Raw genomic sequence first — 25,604 nt, forward strand, 5'->3', positions numbered from 1 at the left:
TTGCTTTATTAATCTCATTTTAAATATTGTGAAATTGCCATTACATTTTTTTTAGATGAGATCGTATATGAGGAAAAAGGGGGGATGATGTTAGAAAAATGTTGAAGACATAATGTATACAATGTAATTCATAAATCTGAAATGAAGTTGTATAAAATTGTATAAGGAATATGTTTTGGATGATGTATTCTTTAAAATACGGTTTAAAATATATTAGTATTGAATAAATGTCTGTAGTGCACAATTTATTTCTGAAATCTGAAATATCAAGTTATGCATTTGTATATAACTATTTGTTCACAAGTTGTAAAACATTTTTACATGAGACTTCAGACATATTAACCTCAGCCATGCGAAAAGTTATCAACCATTTTGACATAACGCCTTTGACAAAAGAAATATATATATATACAGTTTTAAGTAAGTTGAAGAACAAATGATGTAAGAAACCAGGTCATTTTCTATAGTGTTGATCATCTTAATCAAAGCCACTCAAAGAACACACAATAGAACAGGATTGACATTGTTTGGCACAATAAGTTTTGTTTTCAGCTGTTAAAAAACGGCGTCTCCGAGCAGTGGGAGAGCTGTGATTGTATAAAAACATTCCACACAATGATAATGAATAAGCAGTGATTAGATCCTCAGAGAGATGCCTAAAAAAGAGGTGTTTTTAAGAGAAATGCCTTAGCAGCGGAATAATAATTTTAGCATATGTTTTAATAAATCAACAGAGATTAGTGTTAGAACAAAAAGATGGTCTATTTTTGCAACATGTACATATATTTACATTTACAAACACATTTACACAAATGAGTTCTCTTTCTAGAGTTGTGTGCACTGGAAAAACTAGACAAATTGAAAATGTGTAGGAGCTGGGAATGAACCACTAACCATTGGGTTGAAGGGCAAAGCATTCACCACCGAATCAGTACCACCCCCTTGCAATTGAAATTAACAAAATGTATTGATCCAAAAAAGGAAAAGACACGGTAAATAACAAATCACAAAATAGTTGTTCATAACAAAGAGAAATTCATGTTAATTAAAGACAAAAATAAACATGCAGTCAGTCACAGAAAGAGACAATAATGTGTTTGAGAAAGATGGTATCTCTTTATAATAACTACCACTAATTATGGACTATCTAGTGTCTGAGATATAAAAAAATAAGCCTTAATAAAGCATGAACAAAATCATTCTTATTAAAAATGACTCTGGCTTGCTTACTCACAATAGGTTAGCATATGAAATAAGTAGTAAAAAGCTTGAAACATATAAACTACAGTATTTCTTCATGATAATAAGGCTTTGTTCATGCTTTATTAAAGTGTATTTAAGGCCATATAGTGCTTGATATAAGACGCTTACACTCTCAGATTCTTACAGCTCATTTGTATTCATGTATTCTTAAAAATGCTGATAAAAAGAAATAAAAAACAGCGACGGCTCAAGTGTTTCTTTATTGGTCCTGTCCATTTTTCGGCCAACAGTCCGAGGCGTGGGCCGGTCCGCTGAGTCTCGTGAATAAACATGCTCTGAAGGGGGATCAGGGCTGGCCCGCATCACCTGGGCTTTGGTGAAATGTCAGAGCCGAGACGAGCCGAGGTAGACGCCCGGCTTGTCCTGCTTGATCACTCAGTCACTCCGCGTCTACTGAAGGTTAGGAGATTTGGGTAAAGGAGGCGTCTGCGCTCGCAACTCGAGTCCATTCACAAGCACATTCGGAGCGGATCATCTCTCATCCCGGCTCTCCCGCCACACGTAGACTAAAGGACACGCAGAACTGCCTGTACTGGGTTACAGGGCCTGACCGGGGCCTTTGAGGGAGTCCATAAGAATACACACAAGCTTTGGAATAAATCCTTGCAATATTAATGTCCAAAATGTCATTGGAAAGCGGCAGTATCATGCAAAAGGCTTCGAGCCGAGTGAGCATCGTGGGGCGACACAAAGCCACACAGAGGCTGCCCCGGCATAATGAACCCCCCCCCCTCCAGCGGGACGTGACTTAAATCCTGCTGGACTTGGCTCAGACAGAAGAGGGCTACGCGGCGAAAAAGCTTTAACTGCATGTTGGGAATAAATGCACATGTTCGATAAGTTTGAACGTTGTCATTATCAACCAGCAAATAAGAGAGCAGATTACAGTGTGTGAGTGTGGTGCGTGAGTGAGCGATGGTGGTGTTTGGAGAGGGCCTCACTTCTGTCAGTCTGCGATAATGTCAAGCACTTTGGGCGTTTTGAAAAGTGCTAAAGTGTAAATTCAATGCATTATATTTGTTCAACAATTTCACTCATGCTTTTGCAGAACTATAGTTTGAAATCCTGCTTCAGATTCATGGTCGTCGTTTCTTTACCGTTGCTGATAAAAAGCATTACATATATATAAAAAACAACAACATTTGTGCACGTCAGTAAATATTGAAATATATATATGTCTCCAAGTCTTCTCTATTGTATTAGCTGTCGGGTTGCATATTATCAAAATGTTATATTTGGGCCTATCTAAACCAGTCCAACTTTATTTTTGATGTGGTTTATGAATGACACAATTGGCCAGAGTGCAGTCCACAACTATCATAAAAAAATGCTAACACAAAACTATAAAGCCAACATTTAAATCTGTCTAAGGTGCAGGGGCGGAGAAGGTCCTTTTTAACTTTTCTCTTCGTTTTTCTCTAAGGAGGAGTGACCTGCTGACCTGAGCGAGCGTACAGATGCAGCAGATCACTCCTCCACTGTCTATAACAGCACAAGTGTTGAAAATACCATAAATACTCATTAACTTGTTGAACAGACTGCGAAAGTGTCCAGTTCAAACAGTGCGACTCTCCCCGACGCCTTGATTTGTTGTTGCTCCGTGTCCCGTTTATTTTCTGATTGCTCCCGGATGAGAAATCTGTTTATCCACCTCAAATAAAATGCCAATTTGCCTCCCACTTCCTGATCAGCCCCCTTTGTAAATGAATCCAAACAGGCTGGTGTGTACATTGATGAGCGTCAACACTTCTACTGTCTTTGGAGAGAGTGTAAGCCTCTTATATCAAAACGCCTTGTTTGTCCCCTCGTCACAAATCATTAACTGTTTTGGTTCCGTTTTTTTTCTTCCTCTCCTCCTTTCCCATCCATTGCTCAGTGGGTTGTGCAGAAGCGTGCGTGGAGCCCCTATCCCTCCTGTGTACAGATTACGAGCGCGTGTTTGCGAGGGTCTGACTCTAATGGGCTAGTAATTATAGTTTGTTTATGAGTTTATCCATGCATACCGCCGTTGCTGCCATGCCTGCACGGGCTACGGGCGACGCGAGATAACAATCACACATTTTGTTTAGTCCCCGCCTCCTCCTCCTCCCCCCGCACTCCCACATTGTGAGGTCCCGCTGAGATCATATTACCCGGCCCGATACTTCTGATCCGACATGGGTTCGGGGCTGATGGGGAAATTGTTCTTCTGATTCAAGGACACCTCCAGCTTGGTCCTTGTTGACGGTTGATTGTGCAATAGGTTTGTCTAAACTATGTCCTCGTTGGAGTACAATGGAAGCAATGGCCGGACTTGAACGGACAATACCGCAATGTGTTGAGTGTTCATGTCCTCAGGTCCGACACTGACCGCAGCCAAACGAACAAACTCACTCAAAGTAACACAAACAAGCGAACCTGTTGAATGGACGTCTTGTAGATGTGGGAGCGTTGGCAGAAGTCGGGGGTGTACGTTTGTGTGAGCAGTGTGGTAAAATGTGTTGTAGAGTGAAGGAAAAGGAGTGCGGGACGCGGCGGGCCGGCTGGAAACTGAATGAGAAAGAGCGCTTGCTCCATAAGGCCGCATCAAACCAACCTACGCACGCAACAATCACATTTTTACAACTAGTGCATCAAAATATCGGACTATGGATATATCGTGATACGGTCTCAGTATCGTTGGCTGCTCTATCTGTATATCGCCATGATGTTTATGCAAAACATTTGACATTTTGATGATCCAAATGGGTGTATTACATTTTGAGTTTGTGCAGGTCGTGGTTTAGCGAAGAAAAATGTAAAAATGTATTGGGTTCTTTAAAACATAGTGATACATCGTAGAATATCATGAGCAATATATATTGATTATTGCATGTATCGCAAAAGTGTGATATTATCGTGATATCGTGATAGTGAGCTGTGTATCGTGTATCGCATCGAATCGTGAGGGACCCTGTGATTCCCAGCCCTAATTACAACAAGGGCCCGTGATAATTAGTTCAATAAACAACATTTTTGGCACGGAGTATTTATCATGTCTACTTTTTTAACATTAGTGGGAAAAGTTTTTATAGGTCAAAGGTCAAACGGTAAACACTTACAGCAGTACTTCTTTAGCTGACAGATGGCGCCACTCCTTAATAGAAACATGCCCCAAAGTTATTGCTCTTCCTCTTTTACTCATACTTCCGCCTTCCTCTGTGTCTGAGCTGAGTCCAGGTTGAGTTCTGTTTGCTGCAAGGTCAGTGCCGCAGTGAAGTGAAGGTTAAGGTTAAACTACTTTAAAACAAAAGGTGCTCTTTCCAATGTCACTGGCTCTTTTATCTGCTGCTTTGTCTTGACCTCTTCTTTGTTTGATTTCTTGGAAAACATAACTGTAAATTACAAATAAAACTGAATAAAACCTATGAAGTGTGAAATTCAAATGAGATTGAAACTAACTTGAACCATTTAAACAAAATGCCAAATAAAAGTAATGTGAATGGAACATCTTACCTCTAAATGATGAACAAATATGTGTGGCTTATGTTTGGTTTAGTTCGTAGTAGTAGTTAGTTTCATTTACTTTTCCACTTTAAACCCCTGTGGCATTGTTGGTTTATTTTCATTTACATATGTTACATTTTAATACAAGACATTACTATGACGGCGCTCTTTGATGCTGATGCTAACATTTAGAGAAGGGTTTTCTGAGATGATCCTGTAATAGATCTTGTGTCAGTGGTGTACAAGTGGCACTTCATGATTACAGTGATATTTTCTGTAGCAATATCACTTAAACCGTGTTATTATGACAGGTCTAGATGAAAGGTCTCCTGCATTAGACATTCAGAGTCTCGACAACATACGACTCACTCTGGATATTTCTATAACAAAAGGCGAGTACAGTTGATGGTATAACCTCCAGATGAGCATATTCTCCCCTTCTGATGTTGACTAACTGTGAAAAAGCAGCGACTTGTTATAGACTGTCCAATTTACACCTCTGTTGTGTTTCTTCATCGCGGTTCATGTCAAGTGTTAGTTTGAGCTGTTTCTGGGACTTGTGAATGAATGGAAAAGAACTAGATGATGACCAGAAAGGTGAGAGGGAACAAGGCCTTTTTAGATACTGTTGGATTTTTGACACAAACACTGACAAATATAACACAATATATTGAATGTGAATCTTACAAAATGCATGTACTTTCATCAGATTATTTGTAGGGATGGTAGTATTATTTGTAGGGATGGTAGTATTATTGGTAGGGATGGTAGTATTATTGGTAGTATTATTTGTAGGGATGGTAGTATTATTGGTAGTATTATTTGTAGGGATGGTAGTATTATTTGTAGGGATGGTAGTATTATTTGTAGGGATGGTAGTATTATTTGTAGGGATGGTAGTATTATTGGTAGTATTATTTGTAGGGATGGTAATATTATTGGTAGGGATGGTAATATTATTTGTAGGAATGGTAGTATTATTAGTAGGGATGGTAGTATTATTCATACTCACACAGTAGTAGTTTGGGTATGGATACTGTTATGCAAATATCAGAACTAATAAATGGTAAGGCTAGGGACGACTTTTAGGTCAATTTATTCAGTGTTTTGTGTCAAAAAACCACCAGAACATTTTGGATTGGTTCATATAAATATATTTATTGAATATATTTGTATTTATTGAAATGTCTTCGCCCATTATCGAGTATCAGTATTGGAAAAAAGTAAATAATTTGTTATAGGTGGAATTGTCACTATAATGTATGCATGTCTTATTCCATTTGTGATGACAGAAAAAGCTTTGTGACTGGCCAGTACAGTAATATTTCTGGTGAAGGGTCCGTCACCTGCTTGTTTCATGAGAATGGTTTTGCTTTGCCTGGAATGTTCCACAGTATGGCATAACCGTATATACACTGCCTGCTCCGTCAAAAAAGTCGCTTCTTGGATTCAACTAATCAAATACAGCAAGTCCGAGCCTTCTGCTGGAGAACTGCTGCATGTTTGATGATCTTTCAGCTGCAACACAGTATTTAAACCGAACTGATGCAGTGAGGATCTTCTCTTCTGAACTAACCATGTGGAAAGACAAATCCCGTGGGCATGGAAAAGATGACATTGTGTTTGAGAAGGGTCAAATGATTGGGATCAAGCAGAGAAACTAATGTACTACAGATCAGACAGAACATACAGATCTGAACCCCAGAGAGAGTGTTTGAGCTGGAGAAGGCTTTGAGCAGTGGTCACTCTCTCCATCATCAATACAAGATCTGTGTGAGGAATAATGCAACACTGGATGGAAATAAATATTGTAATATTGCAGCAGTTTATTGAAACTATGCCATTGTGTGTAATGAAAGCTAAAAGTGGTCCTACCAAATATTAGAGCGTCTGCCCCTTTTTTCCGTGACAGGCAGTGTATTTCTACTCCAACTGTATTCATTTTCTTTTCTTTTTGAATCCAATGCAAACATGATTATCATTCTTTTTAAAATTTAATATAGGCCTTTTTAATACTAAAAAAGCTTGATGGAGCCACGGATTTGTCTCCATGGAGATTAATTGGTTTTGTGGCATTTTGTGGAACAGTGGATCGCGTCTCCACCTCCCACATAAAAGCCTCGTGCCATCGTGCCACTTTTAGCTCTCAAACATGTAGGTGAACCATGACACATCCACTCGAACCTGTAACGAGCAAGTCCGTTTACGAGAAAGGGCATCCAGGGTAATCAGGAAAGGCCAAATTATTCACTTTGTCTCCCCAGTCAGCAAAACACATACCCTGCCCTCCAGACCAGCTCTTTAACATGTTCTCCTTCCTTGTGTTTACACGGCTTCACACGGCCGGCTGTTTGTTGCTCCGCGGGCATTTTCCACACTTGTATTGTTGTCAGCATTGCACAAACAGCAGGAGGCCTTCAGATCCTTTCGCCTCTGCGCTTTTTTCTCCCTGGCTCTCTCCGACCTGCTCTGGCATATGCTCTGGGAAGCCTCTCCGCGCCCCAAACCCATTCTCTTTCCATTTGTGATCGCGCGGTCAAATTTAATCAAGCTGGCATCTGTTGGTGTTTAATGTGAGTAATTGTCTAGCACTGTACTGCGCGCCGCTGGTGTGTGAACGATGGAGTTAGTATACACGGAGGAGCGGCATTTAGCTCGAATGTCATTTCTTTCCATTTTCACACATTGCGGATAAGTCTTGGTGCATAATTTGGGTCCATATGCTGTCGACACCTTAAACAGCACCTTGAAGAGTTTGCTCAGAACGTGTTATGAATGCGATGGCGGTGGCCCGGCTAATAACTGTCGCGTGAGAATCTGGCTGGGACGGGCTGGCCGAGCAGAGCGAATTTCCTTCAGAACAGCTCTAATCTCACTTGTATCTTCTTACTGTGGTGGAGATATTTGGACACACGCACTGCAGGTCATTACATCGTGTTTTCACAGAAGTAATAAAGTCTGGGTGATAGCAGTGTTGTTCGTAATGGGTCTGTCCTGACCAGAGCTGGCGGTTAAACCCCAAGCGCATTTTGCTTCTGTGGCGCAATCACAGCGGCAACACTGTCTAAAGTAGGAGTAAAATGAAGCTAAACCTGATAAATACTGAACCGAGTACATCACAACCGAATGGGCTCAAACCAGGAGTAATTGTCAACGCTTGTGGCTGATGGCAACACAGATTAAGTTCACCCCTGGCACTGGTTCAAGGTGGCAAAAAACAAAGACGCTTGGTGTTCTGCTGTCCACAATCTCAGAAGATACGACGAGATATGAACATACACATAGCTAACTATATGGTCAGGGACTTCTTAAAAGTGTGTTGAGATGTTTAAATTGTTCAATAGCACTTATAGCACACAAAATACATTCTTATTATTCACCATTTAAGATTGTATATTTAAGGAAAAAATAAATGACCTTTCAATGTTGGCTGTAGGAACATAAATGCGTAAAAAAGATAGGTTTTTAGTCAGTGACAGTGACACAAACGTGGTGATATTATTTCTTCTGCCAAAGTTGAACTCGTCTCCAAACCACTGCTGCTTGTACTGACTGATTAGAACATGATTCATTGCTTTGTTCTATTTGGGCCTCCACTAAATACTGCACTTTATCCCTAAAAACAATGGATCAAATAACTATTATTGTTGATTTGAAACGACTTTGCAAATATGGCAACTTGTCTGATCCTCTTGTATGTTACACCAGTGCTTCTGAAATATTCCACACCGAGTTCTACCTGAGAAAAAGTGTGGCCTTCTGAGTAAAGCCAGATCAAACTCGGTCTATAAAATGGCCATTCCAGGAATAAATGACGGTCACGGTAATTGCGTTAATCAGGTCTAACGACTCCAACAGGGTCTAAGTTGTTTGGTCCAAGGAAAAACCAAAAGGAGGACATTAATGTGGATAGAATTGACTATATATTTGCTTAACATCAGAAGGTTTGTGGACGCCTGGGCTAGACATTATCACCTCCCATAGGCCTGAATGCACATATATGAGGCATGTTTGCATAGACGGTGCTTGTTGGGGCAGGCGGTCTGTTTGCCTCTGTGTTTGTGTTTTTGTGACTGGCGGTAGGTGCCTGTGGTTTGGGGCCCTGGCCTGATGCGCCTCCCTAATGCGTCTGGGAGGTCCGGAGGAGTCGAGGGCTTTTGGAGAGGGCGTGGACGTGTCTGCGCTGGGGTAGATTTATAGGCTTCAGCCAGGATCACTCTCTTTCTCTGGTGCCAAGTTAAGCAGTAGCATAATTAAAACCCTAGAGGAATCCGTTTGAAGTCAACAATGGACTCTTAGGCAAACCTTAATTCGCGAGCGCACATACTGTACACATGCGCCGTAAAAAAGTCGTGCACACACTTGCACTTGGTCTTTGGTCTTTTTCGCTGGGGGAGATGCACGGCAGACGACCACACACGTCCACTGCAGTGTCGACCAGTTCTGGCTAAAACACACATTTGCACTGAGGCCTGACGTACATGGTCAACTTTTGAAGGTACTTGCACTGTGTCTTATCATGTGCAATAGAACGCAAAGGTAATTAATCCAGACGCTCATGTGTTTTTCATCAATGGGACGCGCTACACTTCAGGTCGAGGCAGGAAACAGTGTTTAAAGAGTGGAGACAACTGCATCTGCATCACAGTATACATCTAAAAGTACATGTGTTGAGCTTATAGCACTTTGGTGGACACTCTTTTTACGTTGGTTCCATTCTCTCGTCAAAGAGGTAATCGAGGTGGTGGTGTCTTGCCAAATTACACAATAATAATTGAGTCTGTTCTTAGTAAAACAACCATATTGTTAGTGAGCAAACATCTATTCCAACTAAGCCATTTAAGCCACATTTGAGTGCAGTAGATGCGCTAAGTATTGTGCAAAGACCACAGATAAATGTAAAGCACAATCTAAGACATGTTACAGTCGCATCTATAACGCTCACATTTTCAGAAAACTCGTGGAAAAACTAGTGGACTGGATGAATTGATGTCCACACAGTAATTTATTATAGCAACAATAGAGGAGGTCAGTGGTGCTCAGGTCTTAAATCTTGCTGTTTTGTTCACAGTAATGATGACCTAAATGCATTGAGCGGTTTCTCTTAGTGACCAGCTCAATCTACACTTTTATCCTGGCTCAGATATAAAAGGGCTTCTGTATTTTTGACATTCTATGATATAACCACCTTGAAGAAAGAGAATTATGAATGGTAAAAATATAGTCACATTTTTCTAAACATTTCTCTGCTTCTGTATCGGACGCACAGTGTTTTTACATCAAGGAATCATCTTCCATTTGGACTCCAGGAAGAGTCTCTGTGAGTTTGGTGACAGCTAATGGATATTTAAATAAAGACAGAATAAACTCAGTCACTCTCACAAAAGGTGTAAGTGTAAATGCATGAAGACACAACAGAGATGGAACAACAATTCAAACAGCAACATTTGGGTTGATGGAAATGTCCTACTCACCATTAAAGGTGCACTATGTAACATTTTAAAGGGGGGCCATTACCGCCACTGGTTGGTCTAGAATGCTCCACCTTATAGCATACACTGTTTTAATTTATTCACTCATGGACAGTAAATCCTGATTAGTATTGAGAAAAAAAACGGAGGAAACTGTAAAGCAGATCAAGTGTAAAATTGTACAGACACTCGTGGGTTCTGCTCACAAACAAATACCTAGCAATTTACATTTAACTGAGTAAGTTATTGGCTAAGTAAGACTTTTTTCCCATTAAATTGATCTGTCATTTTAATACTGTAAACTAACATTATGTCCACAGTGGTACCTCAACACTTTGTAGGGATTACAATTTGGGTTTATACTGCAGGTGTTTTTCTAAACAAAAAGAGGATTATGTATATAGTCAACGCTCCAGAAAAGGTCCATAGTATATCTTTAATATTATTAGATAGATTAGACGGCATAGAGACAAATTAATGGAGGAATATTGTGCTTTTACCATAAACGTATTAGCTGTACATTTGAATAGCAATATTGTTATAAAAACAACTTAAGAAAAAAGAAAAAAGTCAGCTGACCTCTGACCTGAAAACTGCCCCTTTATGGTTTATTTCACCACAAACGTCAACACAAGAAAGTGCGGCAGATCACAATAATGAGCATTGTATTTATTCATGTATATGTGCTAAAAGTGCTACGCTGTGTTACTATCACGGATTAAAACACAGTGGGCGTGTATCAGGGATTAGTGAGAACGAGGAGAGTCGAACCAACGGCGTCTTGAAAGCAGGAAATGCATGAATCACTCTAAATACAAGTTTGAGAGGATAATAGAAAACACAGTTAAAATCTCTTAAAAGTATATTTAGCATAATATGTTTCTTTTGATGTTTATTCAGTTATTGTTACTATAACTACTACTTTTGTTGTCTGCGTAAGAGTATTTCCCACTGCACTTGACATGTAGTTAATGTTCCTCACGTCTCCTCCCTCTCCTCCCTCTCCTGGCCTCTCCTCCCTCTCCTCCCTCTCCTCCCTCTCCTCACCTCTCCTCCCTCTCCTGGCCTCTCCTCGTCTCTCCTCCCTCTCCTCACCTCTCCTCCCTCTCCTGGCCTCTCCTCGTCTCTCCTCCCTCTCCTCCCTCTCCTCACCTCTCCTCCCTCTCCTTGCCTCTCCTCTCTCTCCTCACCTCTGTTCCCTCTCCTCGCCTCTCCTCCCTCTCCTGGCCTCTCCTTGCCTCTCCTCTCTCTCCTCACCTCTCTTCCCTCTCCTGGCCTCTCCTCGTCTCTCCTCCCTCTTCTCACCTCTCCTCCCTCTCCTTGCCTCTCCTCCCTCTCCTCCCTCTCTTCCCTCGCCTCTCCTCCCTTTCCTCGCCTCTCCTCCCTCTCCTCCCTCTCGTCCCTCTCCTCCCTCTCCTCCCTCTCCTCTCCTCCCTCCACTCCCTCTCCTCCCTCTCCTTTCCTCCCTCTCCTCTCTTTCCTCCCACTCCTCCCTCCCCTCCCTCTCCTCCCTCCCCTCCCTCCCCTCCCTCTCCTCTCTTTCCTCCCTCTCCTCCCTCCCTCCCCTCCCTCGCCTCCCTCTCCTCTCTTTCCTCCCACTCCTCCCTCTCCTCCCTCCTCCGCATTACCCTGTGCTCCAAAACAAGTGGATGGCTGTTGGTAGCAGACAATCTTCAGATGACTTTACTTTCATGTGAGCGCCTTATTCTAAGCTAAAACAGACGAATACCTCACACTACTTACCTATTTCTTCTTTTTTTGTTATTCCTCGCCATATCACTCCACCTCCCTCATTAAAGACGGTGCATATTCTCCCAGGAGAGGGCTCCAACCCAGCGCTACATCAGACCAGCACAGGTACAGCTCTCTGGGGCCCCTGCTCTCCTTTTTCTAATGCTGTTCCCTCTCCCTTTCTTTCATGTAGATCCCAATAACACCCACCACCACACACACATCCCCCCCTCCAGACGCTGCCTTAGATCCTGTCTCCCGCCTCCCATACACCTTTACCTTCACCAGTCGCCAATTCTAATGTTTTGGAAATGTCTGAGACCTGGAATTTGAATGTAGTGTGGATGTAAGTACATGTGGACTTTTTAATGGTCCTATTCAATGCTGACTTTTTTTTTTTATCTTTCTTGAGTTTTCTTGACCTCTTGACTTTTATGTTTTTTCAAATTTCAAATTGTCTTCTGTATGGCTGCTGACCAACTTCAGGTTAACCAGTTATTGTTTTCTTGTTGATTTATGGTGATAAAAAAAAAGATTTTCTAAACTAGAGACTCTTAAAAACCTTCGGCAAGACGTATTAAGCACTTGCCCAGAGTGAACGTGTGAGAAAAGAGGAACTATTGTACAACATGGTCTAGTATTGTAAAAAAAGATATAGATGCAAGGTTTATTTTTAGAGCTGTGATTGTGTGCTGCCGACACTAGAGACTTGGAAACATTTCTCCATCGTGTTTACGTCCTAAACCTCACACCTTAGCCATGCACCCTTCCCTCCTCTCCTCCCAATGTCCCTCATTGTTCCCTCTCACCTTCCATCTGCATGTGCCAGTGCTTATTTTGAAGTCGTGGCCCACAACAGATATTCAATATTAATGAGCAGCCTCATGAATTTTTGAGCTCTAATTAGAAGGCTCTCAGTTTGTTAAAGAGGCTGGATCTGCGGGTGCTTCGTCGCTGTGATGGAGCTGTGCAGGGACAGTCCCACCTCCACCTTCCCTTCTCTGCCACCAGGATCTCCCCCTGTGGCTCTACACTTATGAATATGTCTGTGTGGAAACATTGAATCACCCTGTTTCACGTCCCTGTGTATTGTTAAATACTGAACATGTAAGTTATCCGTTTCAAAGGCTCTGTGATTTAGCTCATTTTCACTGGAAAATATGACACTTTTAAATACTTCAGCATCATTTGTCTGTGTATCCTGACCTAAATCCTAGTTCAACACCTGAAGGTGGTTCCCACGGTGCTGCACTATTCTCTTGACAGATGGACAATTAGCACAGGTCAATGGATGGGTCAAATGTAAAGAGCTAATTTCTGACCATGAGGTTAAGGTTAAGGTTAAGGTACACATTGTTGTCCCCATAGGGAAATCTGTCCTTCTCATTTGACTCATCCTTCAATGCAACCTGTCATGAGCAGCAGCATGGGAACCTGTCTCCAGATCTTGAGCCAGGCTTGGAGTGAATGTTTTAGGTTGATGGTGCAAACCAAAGTGGCCAGAGGAAATCCATCCAGAAATGAGGAAACATGCAAATTCTGCACAGAAAGGCGCTGTGCTAATAGTGACAGAACTATAAGCAGCGCAGCTGATACATTGTGTTTCATTGCTTTTTTGGCCTATGTTGGTCAGTGGAGCTTCTGTTTTACTCAAATTAACTTCATACAGCAAAATGGACGCTGAAAGTCTCTCCATTGTTGCTCAGACTGTGCAGAGCTTTGCTAGCTTGTTTACTAAGGAGAGGTGGAGGTTTAGGACATTTAAACTCACCCCAAAACAATGAATTTCCTCTACAAACGGACTCAGAGACATCTTGTTTAAAGAGAGAAAAGTAATTTGCGTCAATGAAAAATGCGAGCGTAGCAGGGTTCCTATTGTTTACTCTGTTTTCTTTAGTAGCCTACAATCTTAATATTAGGCTAAATTGTGGACTTTTTCTCGTCTCACATTCCTCGCCATGCAGTTGTGTCATTCACTGTTGAAATTCTTAATGTTGTGGTGTCATCTGTATAACTTCTGTAGCTGCCCGAATGCTGCACGTTTCCCCTCCCGCTCTCACCTCACCCCTGCAGCCCATGTGCATGTCCTGTGTGTGTGTGTTCGTGTCTGTATGTGGGGGAATCAGAGCGGCCATCACCAGGGCTCGTTATAGGACAGCTGGCCATTAGTTTGCAGCCCGGTGCACTGTATCGTCTCCGCGCTCTGCCTCCTGGTGGGAAATTATTTAGCTATTCTATTTCATCGTCACTTCAAATGATGCAACATGTTTCTCAGGCACACGGGCACAGAGCGAGTGAGAAGGTGACTCCTCCGCCCCTCGGTGACAGCAGAGCCACGGCTGTTCAGGAAAAGGTGACCAAAGACACAAAAACAGGACATATGAATCAAATGTCAAACTACCCATTTTTAACAGCTTAATGTGTACTTTTAAGGTAATTAATACTGATATCTGAAGCACGGAGGGGCTCCTTTATAACTTCAACTTTCACATAATGCAAAAAAACGAAAATCAGAAATTTGGGGGAAAAAAACTAAAACACTGTTTTTCTCAGTTTCACCGAGGCCGACATGTACCGGCATTTACGGTGACTTGGCACATATTATTGATTTCATTTTAGAACACAGATGATCACTACCATGCACAAAAGGCTTCTGGCTAATTTGTGGCTCCCTGTCATCCATAAAAGTTGCAAAATATACAGAATTTATGATGATCTTACTCAGTTAAACTTGACAGAAAGTAGTGCAGTGAGATCCAATGAGATGGTGCTGTGTCTGTGCTGAAGGATACAACGTTGTGTTGGTATCACACCAGCAGTTTAGGGTCAACAACTAAATGAATAAAATAGTTTTGCATATTGCTCTAAACATAGTTGAACAATGATAACTACAACATTCACAATAATACACATTTTATTATTTACATATTTATTGTTCATGTCAACAAGTCAAGGTTAAGACCAAGATCGACCTAACCTTGGCGTACAGTCATGCCTGTTTTTATTATTTAAATCCTATCAAATATGGTTTTCATTGGGTGGTAGTGAAAGGGGCTCAATGGAATGACCCCTTCACCTACATATGTTCATTATTGATAATGTTGGCCTTCAATTGCAGGGTAAAATGGGAATTTCATAAATACAAGTTGACTTCCATTGAATCTTTCACTGGACATTAATTTAATTTCATTCTTTTTTTTTATTAGATTTTTTATTTGATTGCTCTGTGTGACATAAAATTATGAGTAGTTTGCCTTTATGGTCATTCAGTAAAAATGTTTTACAACAAAGGTGTCAGAAAAGGTTTTTACTCCTGTACTGAAATATTATTTTAGTCTGTGTTGCTCTGTGTGGTCAAAGCAGCTGCATAGCAGGCTCAGCGCTGACCTCGGTGTCGTGACACCGAATCCTGGCTCTGACATGTCTCCCCCATTTAAGCTATAATGTCTTATATCCAATACAGCCTATAGGCCAAAAAGTCTTTAAAAATGGGTAAAGTACTTCTTTACACAGAAAAAAAACCAAACAAACAGAGAAATCAAAACAAAAAGGCAACAAAAGACATCCAAACAAAAACGTTTCCTTTTTCAAGACAAGTCTGAATGTCTTTTTTATATACAGGTATATACTGTATATTTCAGGGATCGCATCAGTAACCATTGTCTCAGCAAGTTCTTTTGACAGAGCTACTGTTGCCCCATTGATTTGCATAAAGCACAATCTTTCATTTGCATTTTTAATTTAAAAACAGATGATTCCTGTCACCATCCTGCCCCCATCACAATGGCATGCCCCTTGACTCCGTATCACATTTTACCCATTTCCCCCTGGTGCCCTGTGACTCCCAAAGGTGTGTCAGCATTAGCAGATACCAGAGGCACCCTCACCCACCGATCCACCCACTCCCGCTCTCTTTCCCCTTCTGCTGCCTACGTGCAAATGCAGAGGAACAAGAAGCAAGCGAGGCCTCTCCACCGTGGCAGAAGCAAAACATTGCACTACAAAAGAGAAACGCGCACCTCTGACAGCGATCATCAAGCGGCCCGTTGACAGAATAAGGCCGGGTGATCTGAAGGCGGCCCGGGATCGAGGGTGGATCGGGGAGCGGCCCTTCTCTCCTCTGTCTTATCCCCTTGCACACTTTTTTTCCACTGCATTTTCTCAGGCTTCATCAAACCCCTCTTGACACGTTGCCTGACTGCCGTGTGGCGTTGATCTCCCTCGAGGGTGGGGTCCCCGTTCCTTTCCCGCACGCCGAACCTTTTCCTGTCGATTTACATTTCAAAACAGGCGATGAGGCGATCAAAGCCGGTCACTAACGATGGGGTCTTTTCATCACGGGGCCGGTGTGTGGTGAGTGGTGATAGTGGGCGCGCGCGGGTTTGCATTGATCAGCAGCGGCGGATTGGCGTGCATTGTTTGGAATGGGACAGGGGGCTTGCCACGCGCCTGTCATTGTTTTATCCCAACTTTGTCTCCAGGGGCACCACGTCGCTGGCGGGGGATATGCCAGGGGGTCTCAGAGGAAAACGTCTCTGTCACGACGAGTCTTTGCACCAGGTTGAATCCATCGTACACTGCGAGTGAACACAACAAAGTGGGAGACAGCTAAATGTATAGTTTTGTAAGATACTTTTAAACTTGTATTGTTGTCACTTAGGAGCGGTAATTTGCAACTTTGGCACAATTTGTACCACTTAGTCACTAAGAAGCAGGTTTAGAACAGCCGAAAAACATTATATTTGATCTGAGAAGTTATAGCTCTTGTACTACAGGAATAGAATGCTTATTCAGGTAGTTCAGGTACTAACCAAATGTGTTCTGAAATGTATAGGATCCTTATTGGATAATTATTTTGTAGTTTGTAGCATTGTGAACTGAATACAGATTTCAAACCATACAGTTGATCATCAACCAAATCGTTTTTATTTTTATCTTCAAAACCATGTAACCTAATCCAGATAAACCTGGAAAAAAAATATTTTTACCCGCACCTGATCCACATAATTATGCTGCATACCAGGTAACAAACTGGGTGTAAACCAGGTTTAAAACAGGACCAGCCTTTATTGCAGAACATTCACAAAACTATGTTTTATTAAATTAAATACAAACTCAGCAGCAAGAGCATTGAGTACACATTGAGTTTGAGAAACACCATAATAAAAATGCCTTATGATGATGTATCATCCATTTACCTTAAGGTTTAACAACAATGTTTAAAAGATTGACATGTACTTTTGGCCAATCCGGATGAGAAACCAGGGAAACTTTCATTGACTTTGAAGATTTTGTAGGTTTAATCGAAATTACGACTTTTGAGCCACTGGAAGGGCTGCAGACTGCACTGAACACTGAGTCAGACCCTTAATCTTAGGATCATCCCCTCGGGGCGGGAGATTATATTAGCACAGCCATTCATCTCCAATAATTTAGTAATGTAGATAGTAGATTAGCTCTATTCCCTCTTGTCTGCCAACACCTGGGGCATAGCTCACATTCAATGCCTCCTTGTTCTCCGTTACTGTATATTCCGACTGTAGGTGGCCTGGCCGGCTCACTCCGCTCATTTGACTCTAAATTACTGAGCTCTCCGGAGACACGATGACCAGGACCCCCCTTTTCTCTCTCTCTCACACACACACATACACACACACGCACACACACACACACACACACACACACGCACACACACACATGCACCAGTCTCCTGCTCTTTCTCTCATCACAGTTTACACATGGAGGTGTAAAAGTCCCCGATTATGTACGTTAACGCCTCGTCACATGTCATCTTTATGTGGTGTGTAACCCCTGCCCCGCTTCCTGTAATTATAGCCACCGAATGGCACAGGAGCACATGCCATAATTGTTTTTGAGGGAATAATGGCCGAGGCGCAGATAGATTTCAGATGCCATATTTTTTACACAGGAATTTCAGCATCCCCCTTTGCTCTCTATCCAAAAAGGACCCTGTCGTTTCAGAGGCTGCCGCTCCCGGGGTACTATGCTTTTTATTATTTTTCCAATTAGAGTCAATTGACCTGACAGAATGGAGGGCAATTAGTGATATTTCCCCTCCTCACGGGCCTGCGGGGTAATTTGCTGGAGGTTCTCGGCAGTGCTTTTGTGAACACACGCCCCGCCCTACCAAGCCGTTTTGAGCATAATGGCTTATGATTTTGAGAATAGTGCATATCTCCTCTTACTTTTCTCTCTCACTCAGTAAAGTACAATTACAGACTGTTGAAGGGTGTCATCTTTGAAACTGCCTATAATGGACCCATTTCTCTCCATCACTTAAAGAGGGCTACAGTGGCATTGCAGCGCTTTCAGTATTTATACAGCAAATAGAGATCTTTACAGATGTGCTTGGAGAGTGTTGGGTTGACTAAATATCCACGCAGGAAGAAGCATTATTGTAAGCATATGCAGAATGAACTTGAATGCCAGACTTATAGAGCGGCAGAAGAGGTGCTGGCTCGTTGGCGTAAATCCCACTTGCTTTTGATAAACTTGATGAATGCCATTTGTGTTGGAACCCTGGGTTATTGTCCTCTTCTTTACCTGCGATGCCAGAACACTGTGTTCCTGTTCTCATAGAAGCTCAATGGCTCGTCCGCATTGGCTTCCATCTGAATACCTGTATCAGTGCTTCTCTGAGCAGCCTTGCACACAAAGAGCCAAATAATCTTCTGAACTAAGCTTGTCTGGCATATCCAGTGCTGAGTCTATAAGAGCAGAGAAAATCTGCTCAAACTGATGAAATAAATACACTTAATTTACCCAATGCAAAAGCTGCACTGGGGACTGTAAAGGCCAGTGGATAAAGGAGCCGCTGGTGGAGTTGTTTGGAGATCGAGAAACAAGACAGTGGGTTAGTGAAGCATGCGATGCATAGAGTCAAATGCAAATCCAATGAGTGGGGGAGAAGCCAACAAAACATGCTTGATACATTGGGTAAAATTTATTCCATGCATGCGAATGTGCCGCCCCAACCCGAGCACATCATTTGCTCAACATTCAGTACATCTGTTGTGTTAAGTGACTGTAATTTAGGTGACATTGGCACAAAGCCTCTTAATGTAGCCCCGGTGGACCCCCTGTAAGAGGGGCACACGGGACACAACACAGGCATCTCGCAGCTGGAGCCGCGTCAAGGATCATTTCCCTCTTCACATGATTAATTACAGTTTGATCACTTGAATCTAAATCTGATTAATTTTGGTCACATGTCAGAGAGGCGTCGTTGGTCTATAATGTATACTGTGCTAATCTGCTGCGGCTCTCCTTGAGAATCCTTTTATAAGGTTACAACATGTGAAACTAATGTGGCACATGTGTGAAGTGGCCCAGCCTCAGACCTGTGTTACTGCTGTGTGAATCTTCAGAATGATCATGTGTAAATTGCTGGAACCTTTGGAGCGTTTTAAGAGGCCGTGCTGCCGCTGAATAACCTTAAATGGCACGTGTGACTGACTTAAGCTGCACGTTTCTCTGTTCTAGTTTGCAGGAGGAGAAAAGAGCGCAGGTACAACTTTAACCCTCTCATGTACACAGACGTGGTGGTGTTTTGAGGAATCCATGCTCAAAACAACATGCTCTGAATCCTTTTCACTCATGTCTGTTTGCTTTTGCCCTGACCCTCAGCTCAAATACCTCGTGCACAAACCCATCCGCCATTTTCCGTCTTGACCCAAGGCGAGATTCCTATCCTAAGTGCTCTTTGTGGAGCTGTCTCTCACTATAATCCCTATGAAAGGTCAGGTCACATGTCAGCCCACACTGTATCCATTCATTCTTTTAGTTGTGTGCACTATTGAAGGTGCAGAGGGTGGACTTCTTGGAATTTGGTGTGTGGTAAATGGAACTTAAACTAATGCAAATGTTTCTTGCTCTGTGTTTGTGAATTTGCCATTTTGGAGAATACGAACCTTCAATTCTCCTCTAACATGCGTCTGCAACTAGTTTAAGATTCCACAACCTAAACTTTTGCAACAGATGCACCAAAGCCACGCTCTCAACCTTGTCTACGAAGGGACCGACCAAACCAAGAAACACAACAAATACTCCTCGGCCACGATTGTGCGTTGGACGTCCAGAGCGGCCAGATGCCAGTCTGTCTTCAAGATAGGCATCCAACTATGGGAGCTTATTATTACTTACTATTTGACCCCGCAGTGTGAACACAGCATTAAAGCAATGTAAAGCCTTGAAGATGTCAAAGCACTGTATAAATAGAACATTTTTGTAAATTAGTCAATTACATTTTTTCCACCTGAGAGAATCTTGCAAAAGCAGCATGTTTTGACAAAAATGAGACCGCGGTGTGCTGTGTGCATCTGCATCTTCACCCCAGTTTCACTTTGGCATCTGAAAAAAGCTTAGAGCCCAAAAAACTAATGCTTATATATATTAATATTTACAATGTGCCAAAGGGTTTGTGAGAGTTAGGGACAAGTTATATAGATGAGGCTTAGTAAATACTTAATTAGAAGGTTATTATGTAGCTATTGACCCTGAATCATTCTTAATAAACTATTAGTTCATTATGAATTAAGTTTTTATGTGTGCTTTATTAAGGTTTACTGGTACCGTAAATTCAACATAACATTCCCATTCTTCGAAGGGCACAAACTGTAAAACAACTTACCGGGGTCATCGCGTATGACCTCACAAATATTGCAGGAATGCTTTTTGACTGACAATAGTCCAGAGGAGAGATAATACAGAGACATAGGTCAGTCCAACTGTTTGCCAATAGGCCCTTCAAACCCTGTTGTGTGCGGAGCCAGTTCCACCGATAATTGCACCTCATCCGTCAAGAGTTTTAAGCCAACCAGCAATTATATCAGAACAACAAACACACCAAAGCCAACACGGAAATGAACCTGGAAGTACCGTTTTGTTATTCGTTATTGTACAAGAATATCCCTGCGACGAGCTTATCCCTGTCCAGGGTGTGCCCCGCCTCAGGCCCAAAGTCAGTGGCATAAGCTCCAGTCACCTGCGACCGCAAACGGGAACAAGCGGTAGAAAATGAACGAATGAATGAATAAATATCTGCATATTGTATATTTCCCCTTTGGGTCTGTTCGAACTGTCACACGACGTCTCACTCAAACACAACATCATTTTTCAATTCCCGTGGACAAAAGGTGACGGCGTCCTGAGTACCTCGTCAATGTCGCTCATTGTTTGGAATAATCGGGATCACCTTGACTGCGTTGTGGGCAAAACAGAGGAGGAACTGTAATTGTAGATATGCTTTAACATTGCAGGCTAAAGAAAAAGGGGGGCAACGCTGGCAACTTGCTGTGGGAGGCTTTGTGCGGAGAAGCTGAGGGAACCGTGATCCTCAAGGGCGAACCGGCGCAAAACAAAAGCACACAACAGTCGTGGCCTACATTCGTGTTGGAGTGCTTTCAACGCCAACAGAGCTTATTTTCATACGCCATTAATTGCTTGAATAGATTGCCTGTTGAATTCTTAATGTGCTATAAATTCCGTGTTTGTTTTTCCCCGAGTTGACAGCACGCAGGCTCAGTGTGTCGGGCCCTGTCCTGTAATCAGCGCCGGCCTTGGAAGAACTTCAGAAGGAAATAAATAAATAAATCTTCAGTCTTGACTGTTCGACTTCTCATTCTGTTATCGCACCGGAGTCCCGGAGTAGTTATGGATAGATGCATTGTTTAAAGAACATATCGAAATTGTGGAATGCTAAATTTGAATAATAAATGTGCTATTCATAAAGAGAAGATCAGAATCAGATATGATAAAGATTTTAAAAAGGGTTAATTTATGGTTAATTTATGGTTCATTAATTGGTGTGTGTGTGTGTGTGTGTGTGTGTGTGTGTGTGTGTGTGTGTGTGCGTGCGTGCGTGTGTGTGTGTGTCACGTACATAGATTATTATTTTACATTTTATTATTGGTGCTGTTATTGACATTTACACCTTCTTTTGCTGTGGCATCTCAGTTTTAGTTCACTTAAAATAATGAAGATTTAGTGTTAGCGCTCCATCTTCTGCCCAAGGATTTACAAAGGGGAGATTAACAAACCTAGCTTGCCCCTGACACGCTATTTTAAGAACGCAATTGAATGAGAATGGTGATGATTTCAAAAACAGCTCGACCTATGACGTCACAAAACTGGGAAATGTGTGTTTTTCTGAGGCTCAAAGGGAACGGACTTACTAAACAGGATTCACCAAACAAGAATAAATGAAGTTAAATACAACTCCAGTACGTTTTGAATGTGGTTAAAAGCTCAAAAAGGACAATTCATCATAATATGTGTCGTTTAAAAATCAAATAAACGCGTCAAATGCAGGACAATGGAGGATTATTCAAACATTAAAAAGGCAACTTTGAGCATATTTGTGATGAGGGAAAACCTTTAAAACATGGTTAAAATGCTCTATCAGTTAATTTAGCACACTACATCGACTTCAAACATGTTTTTTTATATTATGTGTTGTCATTATCACTCAGCCTAGTTACAATACGCCAATGGCTTTGTGCACTAAAGTGATTTCTTTGTTTCTTTTGAACGCTGTTGTGAGAGACGGAGAGGGTCACCGCGGAGAGCCAAGCGTTACCAAACAGATTATCCCGGCAATTCTGGCACCGTTTGGACCCCATTGAAGGGACATCTCCACGGCTTTTTGTTTCCCTCAAAGTGCAGATTCAGTCATCACTCGCAGGCTTTTACCTGTAGGAGTCGAACCCGTTTTTCCCCAATCCATTTTAATGCATAACCAGCAGGGCTTTCCTTTCCAGCTCAATTCAGACGCAGGGACTTTGCATGTTTTAAGCTCTATGCAAATATTATTGGATTTTCTGAGGATTTGGGCGGATTTCCTGCCATGGATTTTCCTTTACAAATGTCTTTAGAAAATAAAGTGAACCTATTTTATTTAAATTCGGTTTAAGAAGCCAAACAAATATTTAGAGGCGAAAAAAATTGAGAAGGGATCTGCTCAAGAAGGGACTGAACTTTACTTTAAAATGCCCATACCAGCAATTACTTTCCCCCTAAGATTTGTGATCGGAAAAACAGGACTTTGTAACTGGAATTTTGTACAAAGGGAAGAAAGGTAACAACAACAATTTTGGAATTCCTTAATTAAATGAATAGTGAAGGTCCAAGATTATGAGAAACAAAGAAGTGTTTTACTTTTCTTTGACACTGTTCAACACAATTTCAACACCAACTAATATTTATTTAATTGGTGTAAATTGGCCATAACCTTTCAACTCAGATGCCCTTACTGTTACTCAATTATCTGTAAAAGTATATAACGGTTTCACTTAAATAGTTCTTATCATACATGTGTAATTAAAGCAAAACACTGAACAACTAAGGCAAATAATTCAACTTAAAGGTTTGACTGCGTGGGCCCCAAAGTCCGGCTGTGAGGTGTAAGTAAGTGTGTGAATTAAGATTGTCTCAGCTCGACTTGGACTTGAACCGCAGTGACTCAAGCCGAGCGACTCGAGACGACTTGATGACTTGACTCATCGTCAATAAAACAGATTTGAGTTTTCTCTTTTCATTTTTAGATGTATTTTCAGGGTGTTATTTTACAGGGACAAACTGAACACGTCCCACCCACTTCTTCATGTGTGACCAGGACTGTTTTTTGTTGTTTTTTTTAAAGAAGAAACATACTGTAACTTATCATTTGCAAAAATATGAGCTGTATTCTGCAATTTTGCATTAAGACTTGAAACAGCTTAAACTTGAAGAACAGACAGGGCCTTTGACTTGGAACGTGACTTTGACTTGCCTTGACTTGGGACTAAAGACCAAGACTTGACACTTGGTCCCACCTCTGGACCAGCCTGCGTCCTGTGTCTAGTGGACATTATCTCCCCTTAAACGTGCTTGAAAGCTCATTGTTTTTAAATGCCTAGTGCCTTCAGATTGCACAAACATTTATAAGCAATACATTTAAAGTAGTGAGACGTTTTTGATCTATATGAATAAATATTACCCATAATTTATCTTACTCGCACAATGCTTTACATTTACTTTACATTCTTTTCAAATATTTTATTCTCCATATGGCTTGTGCAAACATTGTCCAAATGCAAAGGAACAGAGGGGATTATGGGCCTACATATCTGTGTAATGATCCTCACCATTGTTTTTCAGCGGCCTTGACAGAACGAACACGCACTCGGCCTTGGGATAGGCATCTCTGATGGCATCACATCCTTGAGCAAACCAAGAGGCCTGTCCGGAATAATAGGTTGCCGCTGCACTCGTGTCACTCTGATCGGGCTGAGGCAGAGGGCTGTGTTTGGACATGACCATGGAGGCAACACCAACGCCTCCAGCCATGCAATATGACACTCTGTCTGCAGAGAGCGAGCGAGGGAATCACATGGAGTCAACCTACAGCGAGGGCCAAGCTGCTCTGCAAAAAACAAACTTTCATGACAAAATTCACTGCAGTCGAGCGTTATTTTTAGTATTCAGTTTGTCTTTATGCAGTACCAGGGAATGAAAAGGGGCATGTCTGCTTTTATATTGTATGGATCTTATATGTAGTTACAAACGACAACAAGGCAGTGGCTCAAGTGGCTGAATGTTTGTTGATGGTTGATGCCAATTCTGACTAGTTGCCTTGAATGTCCAGAACAATATCTCTTTTTAAACAGATCAAACAGATCGATACAGTCTGCAGTACCGTACTGCTGGTCACCGGATTGATTGATGTGGATTAGCCAATCAGGGACATGGATTGTCTGTCTATATCAAAACAAATATGGCTGCTTACGAGGACAAAGAAAGGCAAAACAATATGATAGAGGATTAAAAAACATTGCAGATTTCTGTAGAATCAAAGAGCAAAGTACTAAACTCCAAACAGAAGTGAAAGAAGTTTGATAAATGACCAATGAACTCCTTCGTTTCCGTTTGAATTTGGCTTGAGGCACAAAGGAGGGAGCGGTGACCAGACTAAGTGTGTATTCTGGATCCAGGGCACATTTGACTGTACCATATTCTCTTGAGCAAGACATATCAGCATATTGTGATTCTTTATGCGGCTGCTGTATTGGTGTCTCTGTGAGCATTTTGTTGGTATATTTTACACTGTTATGTTATTATATAACACTACAATTGTATTGCTTTTTTAGAGGAATTCAATATATTTGTGTAATGCAGCTGGAGAATTTACTGAATGAAATGTATTTCATAAACAAAATGAGCATTTAGGGGTTTAACAACAAAACACTCTTGTGAAAATGTATTCTCCTTTTAAAACATTGATACATCAAAGAATATTATGTGGAATATAACAATCGTATCATGAGCCGTGTATTGAATTGTGAGGAATCCTGTGATTCCCAGACCTAAAAAATAGAAATATATTATGAATCCCATCATCATTATTCAGAATCAGAAAAAGATTCATTGCCCTTGTCACTTCACTAAATTCACAAACTAAGAACTTGCTTTTGCGAGAAGGAACAACATACAGCAATTAATAATATAATAATGGCAATATATAGCAAATATGTTCGATTTTACATATTAAAAAACATAATGCAATCCCAGTCGTGAACCACAAACCTTTATTAAATTCTCTAACATCTTTTTAGTTTCTTCTGCTTGGGAATGACTTTCAGATACTGTAAAATACTCCCATAACTCCCTCATCTTTAC

This window comes from Eucyclogobius newberryi, unplaced genomic scaffold, assembly GCF_026437365.1.
Source record: "Eucyclogobius newberryi isolate DKJ021-1_F unplaced genomic scaffold, fEucNew1.0.hap1 SCAF_1, whole genome shotgun sequence".
In the NCBI taxonomy this organism is placed as follows: Eukaryota; Metazoa; Chordata; class Actinopteri; order Gobiiformes; family Gobiidae; genus Eucyclogobius; species Eucyclogobius newberryi.